The 16,899-nt window shown below is 45.6% G+C and overlaps 2 protein-coding genes across 2 annotated transcripts in view; both read right to left on the bottom strand.

Annotated features, from left to right (window-relative positions):
* LOC141121767 (uncharacterized) overlaps window positions 1-12,438 on the bottom strand; it is a 65,311-nt gene extending 52,873 nt beyond the window's left edge. The window contains 1 exon segment of the mRNA XM_073611486.1: window positions 12,339-12,438. The gene's annotated coding sequence lies outside the window, so the exon portion shown is untranslated.
* LOC141121776 (uncharacterized) overlaps window positions 1-16,899 on the bottom strand; it is a 427,874-nt gene that overhangs the window by 333,816 nt on the left and 77,159 nt on the right. The window lies entirely within an intron of this gene.

Here is a 16,899-nt window from a genome sequence, read left to right on the forward strand (position 1 = left end):
TGCTTGGCAGTGAGGAGGCAGGAATTGTATTTTTGGAGGGCAGATTTATAGACGTTTTAGTCTTTCTGAGACTTAGTCTTATGCCTCAGGTGCTCAAGAGCGCTGCTATGTTTTTTGAGACGTCTGGTGTCATCTGTTTGCCAGGATTGTAGGGGTCGGGGCCTGGTTCTGTGTGTGTTGAGGGGGGGCGAGCTTGTCTAGGGAGGATGACAGTTAGATGTTGTAGACAGAAGTGGTTAGGTTGGGGCAAGACGGAGATGAGATTTTGTCATAGAGGTGGTCAGTAGCAGAGAAGAGAAGGGTTGAAGTGGCGAAGGTTTCTAGGGGTAACTGTTAGGCGGCTGGAGGGAGAGGAGGTGGAAGACAGGGAGATAGAGAAACTAATAAGTATCAGGTCACCATGAGGTTAGGTGACAGATGCACACCGTTGGGATCAGGAGTGCACCACAAGCTAGTCGACCCTACGGCTGACTGCTGCGGATGGCAGTCCGGGTATAAGGAAGGCAGGGCCGCTGGGACACCAACACGGATCCCAACGGGGTTAGAGTGTAGGATTCCCTGGGGCGTGGAGTCTAAGAGCCAGCAGGTGTTCACCAGAGCCGCTAGTGGTGAGGATGGACTGGGCTGCAACTGGCTCCAGGTCACGACCCCCCAGCTCACACCCACAGTAGGCAACAGAAGGATAGGGATAGTAAAGGAATAAGCCAAGGTCAGGGCCACAAGCAGACAAGGACAACAGAGTACACGCCAAGGTTCAGGGTCACAGGCAAACAGGGATAGTTGAGGACATGCCAAAAGGTCAGGGTCATGAGCAGACAGGAATAGTATAGAACACGCCAAGGTCGGTAACAGAAATAAACATAGCACACACGGCAGGCAGGAACAGGAAGCCAAACACACAAAGGTTGATCAGCAGGGCTGACCTGCAGTGCAGAGGTTAATATAAAGTTCTCTGATAGGAGCTGGGGTGGAGCCATGCTAGAGGAGAGTTAATAAAAGCAGTCAGGTGAGAGACAGCTGGTCTTTGGAGATGAACACATGGAGACAGGTAATCTGACAAACAAACTCTATTGCATAACCATGACAATAAGGTGGTGATCAGAGAGTGGGAGAGGATTGTGTAGAGATGTAGTAGTGGAATGGTGATTATTCATTTATTATTATTATAATGTGAGTCATTTCCCGCAGCAAATTATTACTATATTATTATTATACATGATTTATATAGCGCCAACAGTTTACTCAGCGTTTTACAATGTATAGGGGACAACACAATTACAGTACAGTTCAATACAAAAGGTACAGGAGGGCCCGGCTCGTAGAGCTTACAGTCTAAAGGGAGGGGGTGGTGGTACAAAAGGTAATAGCTGCAGAGAATGATTTGATGGGGTGGCTCGGGGACAGTTGTTAGGTGGGTGCGGGGTAGGCTTCCCTGAATAAATGAGTTTTCAGGGAACTCCTAAAGGTGGACAGGGTAGGGGTTGATCGGACATACTGGGGCAGGGAGTTCCAGAGGATGGGAGAGGCTCTAGAGAAGTCCTGAAGGCGAGCATGGGAGGAGGTAACAGGGGAGCTAGAGAGCAGGAGGTCCTGGGAGGAGCGGAGGGGACGATTTGGGCGATATCTGCAGATGAGATTGGTGATGTAGATGGGGGCTATGTTGATCGCAAATTAGTTCTTCCAGAGAATGCATTTATTGACTCAACAGATGACCAAATCCAACAGAGGTATAAACATGGTAGATGATGATAGGATATTCATGCAACATTCAGAGAACCCAGTTTCTCCTGTCACATTTTAGCCAAACAGGGCCTTCCCTCTTATACACATTTTCTTCCCATGGGTGATAAAGACAAGCAATTTGATTGGCCAATTCTGTTAGGCCTTTGATCTGATTCTGTCCTTCAGAGTGACAGATAATGACCCTAAGCTGGGAACAGCTGCAGTCATAAAACTACCACTTGGGTTGACCCTTGAGGTGGTCTTTTATTATTATTATTAACATAGCACAGAGTCATTATTTGTGCTTTTGTTCTGCCTTCTGAGTAACAGACAATGACCCCTAGCTATGGACAGCTGCAGTCATAAACTAATTAACATAGCACAGAGTCACCGTCTGTCCCAATTCTGACAAATTCTGGCCTGGTCAATATCTCAGTACTGTAGGTGTACGTATATGCATACATACATATAATATACACACACATATAGAATGCACTACAGATTGTTGGTGAGGTTGCATGGAGTTCATAGATAGGAGAATACAAGATCAAGGGCGTTACCATTGGAGTGGGTAGAAGCCTGTATTCATTGCTTCATGTCAAAAGAGGAGTTTAGATTGAGAAGTTTAGAATTAGCAGGAGTATTAGCATTAAAAGGAATGTTGAAGTCACTGAGAATGATTGTGGGGATTTCAGAAGAGAGAAATGGGAGAAAATAGACAAATACAATGTGTCTCTGAAGAGGAAAGTGTCAGAGAGGGAGGTGGGTGAAGTTCCTGATAAGGTGCTGCGTGGGGCTAGAAGGATTCCCACTCTGCCTCACTTCCATCCACTGGGTCTGGGGGAATGAGTCCAGAGAAGGCCACCATGGCAGATTGAAGCAAGAGAAGCAGTGTCAGATTCATGAAGCCAGGTTTCGGGAATGGGAAGTAGGTAAAGGGAATTTGTGATAAAGAGGTAGTGGAGGGCGGGGAGTTTGTTACAGACAGAGCGGGCATTCCAGAGGGTGCAGGAGAAGAGGAGGCTGGTTTTGGGAAGGAGAGGAGTGGAAACCTAGTTCTGTGAATTGAGTCTGCTGCCAGAGGGTGTAGGGTGATGGGAGCATTGGGCACAGTTAAATGATGGAGGACCAGGGTTTGGAGCTATGTCACCAGAGGTTAGGAGAAGCAGAAGGGTGAGAGAGGTAATGTGGGAGTGTGATTTATATGACGCCCCAGCATCCTGGATGTTTTATCAGCATGTGGGTGTAGAATCAGGGGTGAAGTAAAGAGAGTTTAAGGAAAGAGGAAACAGCTGGCAGAAGGAACAGTAGAGAGTGCATGTTACAAAGTGGAAGGACAGAGGAATAAAGAGACAGGGTCATCTGCAGTCTGGTGCTTTTCAGTGCAGTTTGCTATGTATGTTCGCTTTGTGCAATCTCTGAAGTGCAGATCACTTGTATAAAGAATCACTTAGACCCCTTTCACACTGAGGCACTTTTCAGGCGCTTTCACGCTAAAAAAAGCGCCTGAAAAGCCAATGAATGCTTTTACTGGCAGGGCGGTGAAAAAACACCCCTCTCCATTGAAATGAATGGAAAGCTCTTCAAAAGCGCCTGAAAAGCTCTCTGTCATGTCACAAGGCAGAAGAAATGCCTTGTTTACATAGGCACTTCCCCGTTCTGAGGCTCTGTGACACGATCGCCGGGCACGGTCACGCTGTACATGGCATGCGCGCCTGCTAGCCCCGGCTCTTAAAGGGGACGTACAGGTATGCCCATTTGCCCACCGCTGCCATTGTGCCGACGTATATCGGCGTGCGGCAACTGGTTAAAGGATTTCTTGGGATTTTATTTGCTCTCCGCTATGTCTTTCGTGTTCTATGAAAGCCTTCTCCTTTGCTTTTATATGCATTTTTACATTGGAGTTAAGCCATCCAGGACTTTTGTTCGCTCTTTTAAATTTATTACCCAATGGGATGCATTGGCTAATGCCCTTATTTAATATGCTCTTAAAGCAAACCCATCTCTCCTCCGTGTTCTTTGTTCCTAAGATTTTATCCCAATTTATGCCTTCTAGCAAGGTTCGTAGTTTAACCACTTGAGCCCCGGACCATTATGCTGCCTAAGGACCAGAGGTCTTTTTCCAATTTGGCACTGCGTCACTTTAACTGCTAATTGCGCGGTCATGCAATGCTGTACCCAAACGAAATTTGCGTCCTTTTCTTCCCACAAATAGAGCTTTCTTTTGATGGTATTTGATCACCTCTGCAGTTTTTATTTTTTGTGCTATAAACGGAAAAATACCGAAAATTTTGAAAAAAAATGATATTTTCTACTTTTTGTTATAAAAAAAATCCAATAAACTAAATTTTAGTCATACATTTAGGCCAAAATGTATTCGGCCACATGTCTTTGGTAAAAAAAATGTCAATAAGCATATATTTGTTGGTTTGCACAAAAGTTATAGCGTCTACAAACTAGGGTACATTTTCTGTAATTTACACAGCTTTTAGTTTATGACTGCCTATGTCATTTCTTGAGGTGCTAAAAGGGCAGGGCAGTACAAAACCCCCACAAATGACCCCATTTTGGAAAGTAGACACCCCAAGGAAATTGCTGAGAGGCATGTTGAACCCATTGAATATTTATTTTTTTTGTCCCAAGTGATTGAATAATGACAAAAAAAAAAAATATTTACAAAAAGTTGTCACTTAATGATATATTGCTCACACAGGCCATGGGCCTATGTGGAATTGCACCCCAAAATACATTCAGCTGCTTCTCCTGAGTATGGGGATACCACATGTGTGGGACTTTTTGGGAGCTTAGCCGCGTACGGGGCCCCGAAAACCAAGCACCGCCTTCAGGATTTCTAAGGGTGTAAATTTTTGATTTCACTCTTCACTGCCTATCACAGTTTCGGAGGCCATGGAATGCCCAGGTGGCACAAAACCCCCCCAAATGACCCCATTTTGGAAAGTAGACACCCCAAGCTATTTGCTGAGAGGCATGGTGAGTATTTTGCAGCTCTCATTTGTTTTTGAAAATGAAGAAAGATAAGAAAAAACTTTTTTTTTTTTCTTTTTTCAATTTTCAAAACTTTGTGACAAAAAGTGAGGTCTGCAAAATACTCACTATACCTCTCAGCAAATAGCTTTGGGTGTCTACTTTCCAAAATGGGGTCATTTGGGGGGGTTTTGTGCCACCTGGGCTTTCCATGGCCTCCGAAACTGTGATAGGCAGTGAAGAGTGAAATCAAAAATTCACGCCCTTAGAAAGCCTGAAGGCGGTGCTTGGTTTTCGGGGTCCCGTACGCGGCTAGGCCCCCCAAAAAGTCTCACACATGTGGTATCCCCGTACTCAGGAGAAGCAGCAGAATGTATTTTGGGGTGTAATTTCACATATTCCCATGGCATGTTTGAGCAATATATCATTTAGTGACAACTTTGTGCAAAAAAAAAAAAAAATTTGTCTCTTTCCCGCAACTTGTGTCGCAATATAAAATATTCCATGGACTCGACATGCCTCTCAGCAAATAGCTTGGGGTGTCTACTTTCCAAAATGGGGTAATTTGGGGGGGTTTTGAACTGTCCTGGCATTTTATGCACAACATTTAGAAGCTTATGTCACACATCACCAACTCTTCTAACCACTTGAAGACAAAGCCCTTTCTGACACTCATTGTTTACATGAAAAAGTTATTTTTTTTTGCAAGAAAATTACTTTGAACCACCAAACATTATATATTTTTTTAAAGCAAATGCCCTACAGATTAAAATGGTGGGTGTTTCATTTTTTTTTTTTCACACAGTATTTGCGCAGCGATTTTTCAAATGCATTTTTTGGGGAAAAAAACACACTTTTTTAAATTTTAATGCACTAAAACACACTATATTGCCCAAATGTTTGATGAAATAAAAAAGATGATCTTAGGCCGAGTACATGGATACCAAACATGACATGCTTTAAAATTGCGCACAAACGTGCAGTGGCAACAAAATAAATACATTTTTAAAAGCCTTTAAAGGTTACCACTTTAGATTTACAGAGGAGGTCTACTGCAAAAATTACTGCCCTCGATCTGACCTTCGCGGCGATACCTCACATGCATGGTGCAATTGCTGTTTACGTTTGACGACAGACCGCCGCTTGCGTTCGCCTTAGCGCGAGAGCAGGGGGCGACAGGGGTGCTTTTTTTTTTTTTTTCTTTATTATTTTTTTTGTTTTTTCATCTTATTTTTAAACTGTTCCTTTCATTTTTTTTTTTTTTTAATCATTTTTATTGTTATCTCGGGGAATGTAAATATCCCCTATGATAGCAATAGGTAGTGACAGGTACTCTTTTTTGAAAAATTGGGGTCTATTAGACCCTAGATCTCTCCTCTGCCCTCAAAGCATCTGATGACACCAAGATCGGTGTGATAAAATGCTTCCCCAATTTCCCAATGGCGCTATTTACATCCGGCGAAATCTAAGCCATAAAATGCTCGTAGCTTCCGGTTTCTTAGGCCATAGAGATGTTTGGAGCCACTCTGGTCTCTGATCAGCTCTATGGTCAGCTGGCTGAATCACCGGCTGCATTCTCAGGTTCCCTGTTGAGACAGGAGAGCCAGAGAAAAACACAGAAGACGGTGGGGGGGGGGGCATTCCCTCCCACGGCTTGTAAAAGCAGTCTAGAGGCTAATTAGCCACTAGGATTGCTTTTATATGAAAGCCGACCGCTGGCTGAAAAGAATGATACCAAGATGATACCTAAACCTGCAGGCATCATTCTGGTATAACCATTCAAAGTCGTGAATGGCGTACCGGAAGACAAAAAAATGGTTAACAATAAAGCACAGTAAACGGTAAAGTATAAAAAATTGCATACCTGAAAAGCAAACATGATAAAACATAATAACAATAAAACATTGCAGAATAGAATACAGTAAAAAAGAGCAGAACAAGAGAGAGAGAATAGAGAGAGAGAACAATAAAACAACAACTATTTTTTTTTTTTTACACTTTTTTTGTAACTAACTTTTATAACGGTAACCGGTTCCAGGTTCGGGTCTCTCAAAATGCGACGGCATCTTGGGAGACCCTGTGAAAGTGTGCCTAGTCTGTGCAATGCTGTACCCTACGCTAATACTCAACTAGTGAATGGTAGCGTTCAAAACATTCACCAATGCAAAGACCAGGATTGTCAGGACAGGAGGGACAATAATAGCGGGTGTCACGCCTATATTCGCGCTTGCTGCAGACACGACATCTTTTTTGGGGGTTCGTTGGGTAGGGGTACTCAGGAGGACATAAAGAAAATGCCTCTCATGCAGCCGACTGCATTTGATTGGGGATGTGAATGGGGGAAGTACGGGCGCTGCAGAAGTGGTGGGTTCCCAATTAGGATTGGCAAATGCAGCAGGAAGGGCATTATGGGCACGACGGGCCTGTGTCTGTCTTCTTGGTGGCAGCGGGACACTACTTGTGCTTGCCACCTCACCAGCTTGAACTGCACTTATGGGACTCGCCACGTCACCAAGTGTTACTGCAGTGCTGGTTTGACAACGACCGGGGTGTACTAGGCCGCTGGCGCTTGCCAGTTCAATAAAAAGCTACCAAAAAAACTGTTAGCGATCGCAGTGATCAGGCCTGACTCTGCGAACGCTGCAGTTATGCATTTAGTGTTTTGTAAGTGTCAGTGATCGATCGATACTGCACTTGGGTGGGCTGGGCTGGGCCGGGCGGAGGGGCAAAACGCAGGTGCTAGCAGGTATCTGGGCTGATCCCGCTAACACTGCGTTTTTGGGAACCCTAAACTGCTGGGGACGCTAGTATAGATCTGATCGGATCAGATATTGATCTGATCAGATACTATACCACTAAGGGAGCTGTACGGTGCGTGCGTGGGTGTTAGCACTACTGGCGCTAACCTGACACTGCCTGGGGCTGGTGCTTGCCAGTTCACCAAAATGCTACCAAAAAAACTGTTAGCGATCGCAGGGATCAGGCCTGACTCTGCGAATGCTGCAGTTATGCGTTTAGTGTTTTGTAAGTGACAGTGATCGATCGATACTGCACTTGGGCTGGGCCGGGCGGAGGGGCAAAACGCAGGTGCTAGCAGGTATCTGGGCTGATCCGCTAACACTGTGTTTTTGGGAACCCTAAACTGCTGGGGACGCTAGTATAGATCTGATCGGATCAGATATTGATCCGATCAGATACTATACCACTAAAAGAGTTGTACGGTGCGTGCGTGGGTGTTAGCGGTACTGGCGCTAATCTGACGCTGCCTGGGGCGACGCATATCACCGCCGGGCGATCAGGGGGCTAAACCTTTATTCGGTAATAAACGGCGGGTGCCCTGACACTATAAAAAATAAACAAACTAACCAGCGTCACCTGTAACAGTTATACGGTGATCAGTGGTGAAAGGGTTAACTAGGGGGCCATCAAGGGGTTAAAACATTTATTCGGTAGTATATGGGGGTCCCTGTCGCTATAAAACGCTGACGGCGAACCTAAATATTTAGGTCCCTAACTAGTGTCACCAGCGACACTAATACAGCGATCAGAAAAATGATCGCTTAGCGACACTGGTGACAGGGGGTGATCAAGGGGTTAAAACTTTATTAGGGGGGTTAGGGGGGTATCCTAGACCTACAGGGGGGTAATACTAACTGTCCCAACACTGTAACTGTCACAAACTGACACCAATGCAGTAATCAGAAAAAAAAAACAAAAAAAACAAAAAAACTGCTGGTGTCAGTTTGTGACGGGGGGGGGGGGGTGATTGGGGGGGGATCGGGGTGTTTTGTGTGCCTGGCATGTTCTACTGTGTGTGTGTAGTGTTGGTGCACTCACATACCTGTCTTCTCTCCTCGGGCCGGAACGGAAATTACCGAGCCGAGGAGAGATGACATCATTTCCTTTGCTGCTGTTTAGCATACAGCAGCAAAGGAATGATGTGATTGGCCGGCGGCGATCGCGAGGAGGGGGGCCACGAACGGATGGCCTCCCCCTCATCTCCGATCGCCGTGGGACAAAAGACGACCGCCACGGGCACCGGGGGGGGGGTCCGATCGGACCCCCCACCCGCGGAAGGCAAATCACGTATATGTACGTGATTTTGCCTGTCCGTGCCACCTTGCCGACGTAAATCGGCGTGAGGCGGTCGTCAAGTGGTTAAGGAAGTTTGCTCTTTTGAAATTCAGTGTCTTTGTATTCCCCTTATGTTTCCTATTTGTGTGATTTATACTGAAGCCAATTGACCTTTGATCGCTGTTACCTAAATTGCCCCGTATTTCCACATCCGTGATCAGGTCTGTATTGTTGGTAATCAGTAGATCCAGTAACTCTTTATTTCTAGTTGGTGCGTCTACCATCTGACCCATAAAATTGTCCTGCAAGACATTTTAGGAACTGGCGGTGGTTCCCTCCGCCCAGTCTATGTCTGGATAATTAAAATCCCCCATTATGATAACACTTCCCATCCTTGCTCCTAATCCAAATTGTGATAGGAGATCTGTCACCCCTTCCTCCCTCAGGTTAGGGGGCCTATAGCATACTCCCAGTATTATTTTCCCCTTAGCTTCATCCCTTTGGAGCTCTACCCATAAGGATTCCACCTCCTCCCTAGCTCCCTTAGTGATGTCATCTCACATTCACTTGTACATAATTCTTGATATATAGGCATACCCCCCTCCCCCTTTTTACCCTCTCTATCCTTGCAATAAAGGGCATACCTTTGAATGGTTGCCTGCCAATCATGAGAGCCGTTGAACCAGGTCTCTGAAATTCCCACAAAATCCAAATCCTCCTCGTACAACAGTATCTCTAGTTCACCCATCTTGTCCGCCAGGATCCTGGTATTGGTAAACATGCCACGTAATTTAGACCGGTCGCATATTATCCCAGACATCTCAAGTCTCCCGCTAGCATCTCACGCATTTGGTTGCGGGCTCCCGGACACCTGCGGATGCAGGGCGATCTCCTGGCTGGACCTGTCACTCAGTCACAGACAGACAGAGCAACCCGAGCAGCCATATGGAGTACGGCCGCTCTGTCTGTGGCTGAGTGACAGGCGGATGTAGGCTGCGAGCTGAGGCAGAGGGGGGACAGCCCATACTACTGCTTGGGTACTTTTTTTTTCAGTTCGGGTCGGTCCGGTCAATACAGCAGGAAAGGGAAGGAGGGGGGTGGGCGGAGGCAGAGAGAAGACTGTGCGCCACCCGTGATCTGCAGGCTGTAGCAATTAAAAGAAAAAAAAAAAACTTTCCCCTGTCAAGCGGACTCTTTCTCCACTTTCAGGTGCCGCTGCGCAGTGATCTCCTGTGCGACAAGTACAACGTTTTCTTTTAATCACTACAGCCTACAAATCACGGCTCCCAATCTTCTCTCTGCCTCTGCCCATCCCCCCTCCTGCTGGGAATTCTCTGACTGGGATGGCTCCCCAACACCAGCAGCTAGACCCCAGGACCAGCAGCCAGACACCAGACCCCAGCACCAGCAGCCAGACCCCAGCACCCAGACCCCAGCACCAGCAGCCCAGCTCCAGCTGCCAGACCCCTGGCCCCAGCAACCAGACTCTTGGCCCCAGCAACCAGACCCTTGGCCCCAGCAACCAGACCCCAGGAGGAACAGTCCAGCTCGAGTAGCCAGACTCTTGGCCCCAGCAACCAGACCCCTGGCCCCAGCAACCAGACCCCAGCACCAAGAGCCCAGCTCCAGCAGCCAGACCCTTGACCCTAGCAACCAGACCCCTGGCCTCAGCAACCCAGCTCCAGCAGCCAGACCTTGGGCCCTAGCAGACAGACCCCAGGCTCCAGCAGCCAGACCCCAGGACCAACAGCTGTGTGATCAGGCTGCATTTCATGGGCACTGGTAAGGCTGCATTTCATTAGCACTGATCAGGCTGCATTTAATTGGCACTGGTAAGGCTATATTTTATTTGGGGGGAGCGCAAAACGTCACCTCCTTGGAATGAGTTTAAAACCTTCCTGAAATGAGTTTTTTCAGGTTAGGATGTCTGCTATACTCTTATTGGGTGTTCCAAGATTGCAACTAGGACTTGTTACTATGCTTACCTTGGGTTTATGTGCTTTAGTCAACCTACCACTAATGCCCCCAATACTATTCTCTGGAATATGTTCCACCAGGGGCATTGCTAGGTGAGAAAAAGACCAGGGGCTTCAGCCCAAAGTCCGAGCCTGGCACCAGGGGGGTGTTGTGCGGTGGGAGGGGGGTAAGCTCACCTGCTGGTTGCTGCATGGCTTACCAGTGCCCATCAATGCTGACCACTAAAAACTGACATACCTGACACACATTGACCTCCCTGACACACACTGACCTACCTGACCCACACTGACCTACCTGACCATTACACTGAATATAAATAATAAATATTTATGACATTTATTTATATTAAAATTTATGACATTTATAATGCCCATCCCCTCTTATAGGGCACATGGTGTATAGGGACGTACAATGTAAAACATGATTGTATTTCCCCACCCAGGGAAAATACAACTGGGTGCAATGCTCTGCAGTCTCTGTAGAAAAAAAAATAAAATAAAAGCCCCGTCAAATGCAGCCACTGCGCCCCCTCAAATGCAGCCACTGCGCCCCGTCAAATGAAGCCACTGCGCCCCATCAAATGCAGCCACTGCGCCCCGTCAAATGCAGCCACTGCGCCCCGTCAAATGAAGCCACTGCGCCCCGTCAAATGAAGCCACTGCGCCCCGTCAAATAAAGCCACTGTGCCCCGTCAAATAAAGCCACTGCGCCCCGTCAAATGAAGCCACTGCGCCCCGTCAAATGAAGCCACTGCGCCCCGTCAAATGAAGCCACTGCGCCCCGTCAAATAAAGCCACTGCGCCCCGTCAAATGAAGCCACTGCGCCTGTCAAATGAAGCCATTGTGCCCGTTAAATGAAGCCATTGTGCCTGTCAAATGAAGTATTTGTGCCCGTCAAATGAAGCCACTGTGCCTGTCAAATGAAGCCATTGTGCCCGTCAAATAAAACCACTATGCCCGTCAAATTAAGCCACTGCGCCCGTCAAATGAGAGAGAGAAACACAGAGACAGAGAGAGAGAGTGACACCTTTTTTTCTTTAACCTTCGTTCTGTCCCACTCGAAGTCACAGCCACCACGGCCGTTATTCAGCGTGACTCTGGAGGTTGAGGGAGAAGGGGGTGTCACCACGCTGGTTATCTCCTGCTGCTTTCCTCAGGCCGGGTGGCATATCACTCCGCCTGTCAGTCAGTGCAGTGGGTGATGCCACAACGGCCGACTCACACAGGTAAACTGTGGCTGCCGCCGCTGCTGTCTGTCCTTTTTTCTCTCCCTTTCTCTTCACTGCTGGACCTGGCACTTAGACACTCGGGGCTATTGGCCCCACATTCAGGGCTCTAGCCTCAACAGCCCCCCCTTAATGACGCCTATGTGTTCTGCACTGACTATCTCTACCTCTGGGCCCTCCCCCTCATCGCCTAGTTTAAAAACACCTCTAACTTTTTGGGTTTATCTAGGTTTCCACACTATATATGTGTGTATCATCATCTGCTGGAGATAAAAGACATCACAGTGACTATGGAGGAAGAGGACGGACATGACGGGGGTTACTGGGTGCAAATAGAAAATAAGATCTTATTACCTCCTCTGCTGCCACTTCCAGTAATGTCTCCGCTCTACTCACCTCTCACCCGGAACTTCCTGTCTTTACCTGACATCACTTCCTGTCTTCCATAGAGACTTCCTGTCTGAGTAGAAGTAAGATCACCATCTTGTGGAGTTCAGAGGAACTGCAGCACCGGGAAACATCTCCTAATAACCATTCCTGTATAATATGTATTTTACAGGGTTAAGTTAAAAACAAAGCATTTGGCAAACAAGTTACAGCCACTTCAAGACTGCAAAGTCGGACTGCTGATCGGTTACGATTGCCCATAGCACTGGCTCCCTTGGAGGTCGTTACTGGCTCTGAAGATGAACCCTTTGCTCAAAAAACTATGCTCGGCTGGAGCATCATAGGATCAGCAAATCCACATCTTGATTGACAGGGTAGCCAGAGCTTTGTACACAGAGTCGCAGTAAAAGAAATGCCAATGGTCACTGATGTGTTAAAGGCTCTAGAAATGGACTTCTCTGAAAGAAATTATGAAGATAAGTACGTGTCTCAAGATGACATCCGTTTTGTGCAGTTTCTCTCTGAAACCATAATGAAAAGGAAAGATGGACACTATGAGATGCCATTACCCTTCAAAGACAACAGTCAACTGGCACTACCAAACAATAAGAGGCTGGCCATTATTTGACTTCTGAAGAAAAGGTTAAAGGCCAATAAACAGTACTACGAACACTACACTGCATTCATGGAAGAAAGGATCAGAAAAGGTGATGCAGAACCATTATCATTATCAGAGGAAGAAAGTGTGGTACATCCCACATCATGGGGTTTATCACCCCAAGAAGCCAGACAAGTTAAGAGTCGTCTTTGATTGTTCAGCAAATTTTAAGACATCTCCCTAAACAACACCTTATTGACAGGTCCCAACCTGATAAATTCTCTAGTGGGAGTCCTCTGTCGCTTCAGGAAGGAAGCAGTTGCTGTGATATGTTACATTGAAAAGACATTCCACCAGTTCTACATCCCCCAGAAATGCACAATTACTTAAGGTTCCTTTGGTGGGAGAACGGCCAGTTGGAAATAGAACCCAAAGAATACAGAATGGCAGTTAACCTTTTCGGCGCCAGTTCCTCTCCAGGATGTGCCAACTTTGGCCTCAAGTATCTTGCACAACAACACAAGGCAGAAAATCCTTTAGCATCAGCTTTCATTGAGAAGAACTTTTATGTCGACGATGGCCTAACCAGTGTTTCAACAATCAGTGAAGCTACAAATCTAATCCTCGAAGCGCAAGGATTATGTAAAAATGCTGGTTTAAGATTGGATAAGTTCAACTAATAACTAACAACTAATAAAAGGGAAGTCCAGTCTTGTGTAGCTCCATCAGAAAGAGCAACAACTAGTGAACCTCTCAAACTTAACCCAGATTTAACATCAGAAGCATAAGTACTTGGCATTCAGTGGTCAATTGAAAATGACACCTTCAGCATTGACATGAAGGATCGACCCTCAACTCATCATGGTATCCTGTCAGTCACAGCTTCTCTTTATGATCCTCTATGCTTCCTAGCTCCCTTCATACTGAGTGGCAAGTGCATTCTCCAGGAGCCTTGTTGCAGGGGCATCAGATGAAGCACTTCCTGAGAGCTTAAGCCAACAGTGAGAGGCCTGAAAGAGTCTGAAAGCTTTAAGGGAAATCAAGATACCTAGATGTTACCATCCTCCTGACTTCGGTAACATAGTGAATGCAGAACTTGAAATAGAAACTTTCCTAGCTGATAAACAATGTGAGTTTATCCTCAATGCTCCTTCTGCAAGTCATGCAGGTGGAGTCTGGGAGAGACAAATTAGAACCATTCGTAATGTGCTAAGTGCTACAACGGTCCAATGTTCAAGTAGACTAGATGATGCTTCCCTTAGAGCACTATTTTATGAAGTCATGGCCATTGTCAACCTTTCATCCTTTAACTGTCGATGGAATCAAGGGACCAGAACTTCTAAGTCCAAACCACCTCATCTTGATGAAATCCAAGGTTGCATTACCTCCACCTGGGAAATTCATAAGGGAAGATGTATATGCAGCTGAACAGTGGCGTAGAGTAAAGTACAGTATTTAGCAGAACAGTTCTGGAGTCGGTGGAAAAGGGAATACCTCATGAGTGTTTCCACAAGACAGAAATGGCACACACCTCAATGTAACCTGAAAGTAAACAACATAGTTATAATCAAGGAAGATATGTTTCTGAGATGCCAGTAGCAGCTAGGACGTGTGACTGAAACTACAATAGAAAAGGACGGTCTAGTTCGTCGAGTCAAGGTTTTAGTGGGTGACAGAAGATTGCAAGCTAAGGACTATGTATTAAAACCCTCAATTATTTAACGTCCTCATAGAAATTAAATGAGTTGCCAATTTAGTGATACACTAGCATACCACCGCAATACAGGAGCCAGTTACAGAGGTACCTATAAGCTAAATTGTGTAAGACTCATTTTTAAAGCGGCCATGGTTATGTTCTGTAAATAATGTATGAATCTAAGTCATATTCGTCATAACATAATTTGGTGGGAGTGTAACTGTCCGCCTGTCACTTTAAACTCTTGTTCAGCACTGACTGACAGGTGGACCCTTTATTGCCTTCTTCTTGTTTCCCTGGGGAATGTTTTAATCATTAGACACTTCCTCCTTCCTCTAGTTTTGGAGAAAGGAGGCTCTCATTGTTTCAGCATTCACAGGCAAGCAAGCCAGCAATACCTCGTGGGAAGGCGATTGTTTAATGAAGTTTTCTAAAGTTTAAAGTTGCACCCCTTGGCAAGCGGAGCAAGGTATGCAGCAAAGGTGCATTGTCTATAAAAGTATTTATGTTTTTAGGCATAAATTGAGTCCATGCTGTTAGTTAAAAGATGTGCCATAGACAGTCCACATCTTTGAACATATAGTCATGTTTCCTTAAATGTTTAATGTTAATTTAGATATATGTGTGCAGATATCGGAACACCACTTTGTAACTCCACATTTGTAGTTCTGTTGTAACTCCCTTTTTGGCGATCTCTGTAAACTGATGTATTGTATGTAATTTTACAGTTTTCACGGTGCAAATGGTACTTAAGGTGTTTAAGGAGTTAAAAAGATTAACCTCTGTAGTGTTCAACCCTACTGCAAACCTTTGAGGCAAAAGAATAAAAGTACTGCACCCATCAGAAGCTCTCCTCTCGTTATTTACTCAAAGCCAATGGGGCCGCTACACCGGTGTTCATTAGTTCTTACCGAGTTAGGTGCTTAGCTAGATCAGTTGTCTCTGAGGATCCTAAAGGGACATTTCTGAAGGAGGACACATGATAACCTAGGTCATGTGATGGATGTTGAGGGTTAACATTGTCTTTGCTTTCTTGAACGTGTACCCTTGGCTCTGGGACATTTTCAGAATAAGACCTCATGCACACTGGACGTTTTTACAGCAGCTGTTTTTGGCTTCAGGCATTATTTTCTGCAGCCAGTAAGCAGCAGGAGGGGGGATGTCCTGTAAGAACGATGAAACGGCTGAACAGCCACTATGATCATTCTTATGTTATAGGGAAAAAGCTGAAAAAGAAGATGCCTGAATGATGTCTGTAACTGCATCCATTATTCATATATCACCCCTCAAACCCGATGACGTCATATGACGTTGGGCGGGTGGGAGGCGGTTTTTGTGCACTGTGTACACTAAAGGTCTAGCAGCAATTTTCACGTATATTCTATTCACTTATATTTGTTTTTATTCGTTTGTTCACTTAGTGGAGCGAGGGATCACACTATTTTCTTTAAAGAGAACCTGTCACCAAAAAATCATCACATACGGGGCTATATGTCCTCTATGTCAGTGGTTCTCAACCCTGCCCTCAAGTACCCCCAATTGGCGACGTTTGCAGGTTTTTCTTTATCTTTTAATGACAGATGCTTTAAATCACAGTCAATGGCTTGGTATTTTGGACAGCTATTTTATCTAAGAGAAATTCCCAAAACATGGCCTGTTGGGGTACTTGAGGACAGGGTTGAAAACCACTGCTCTATGTGATGAAAAAAAGTTAAGTAAAAAAAAAAAAATTACAGTACAAAATTAGAGTTAAACACAGACACATAACCACCCCCCAAAAAAGTTTGAGGCCCCACCCCCACATATACAAACATAAACCCCCACATTGGGGCACCTACGCCTGAAAACATTACACTAAACTGATGACCTATAGTGGGGTTTTTAAAGCGTCGCCTATAGAAAATATAGGGTATGGAAGTTTGTCTCCATTTCATTGGTGCACACAAATTGAAAGTTTAAGTTCACCTTTAAAAAAAATCTGTAATGTGAATTTACACAGGTCACCCTCCTTCTGATGGGGGACGTTTTGGACATTCAGCTGAGAGGATTTCTAACCCCCTGACACCTGGCATGGATATACCGGGGCTTATAACCAGAGATTACTGTGGTCCAGCTCAGCGGGACCAGGGGGCAAGGAGGGGGACCTGAGTAAGTTCACCTTACAGAGTTTTCTTTAAAAGGTGAACTTACCCTTTAAGGTTTGACATGTTGGTTATCTATTTACTCGGTGCAAC

This window comes from Aquarana catesbeiana, unplaced genomic scaffold (assembly GCF_042186555.1).
Source record: "Aquarana catesbeiana isolate 2022-GZ unplaced genomic scaffold, ASM4218655v1 unanchor229, whole genome shotgun sequence".
Taxonomy (NCBI): Eukaryota; Metazoa; Chordata; class Amphibia; order Anura; family Ranidae; genus Aquarana; species Aquarana catesbeiana.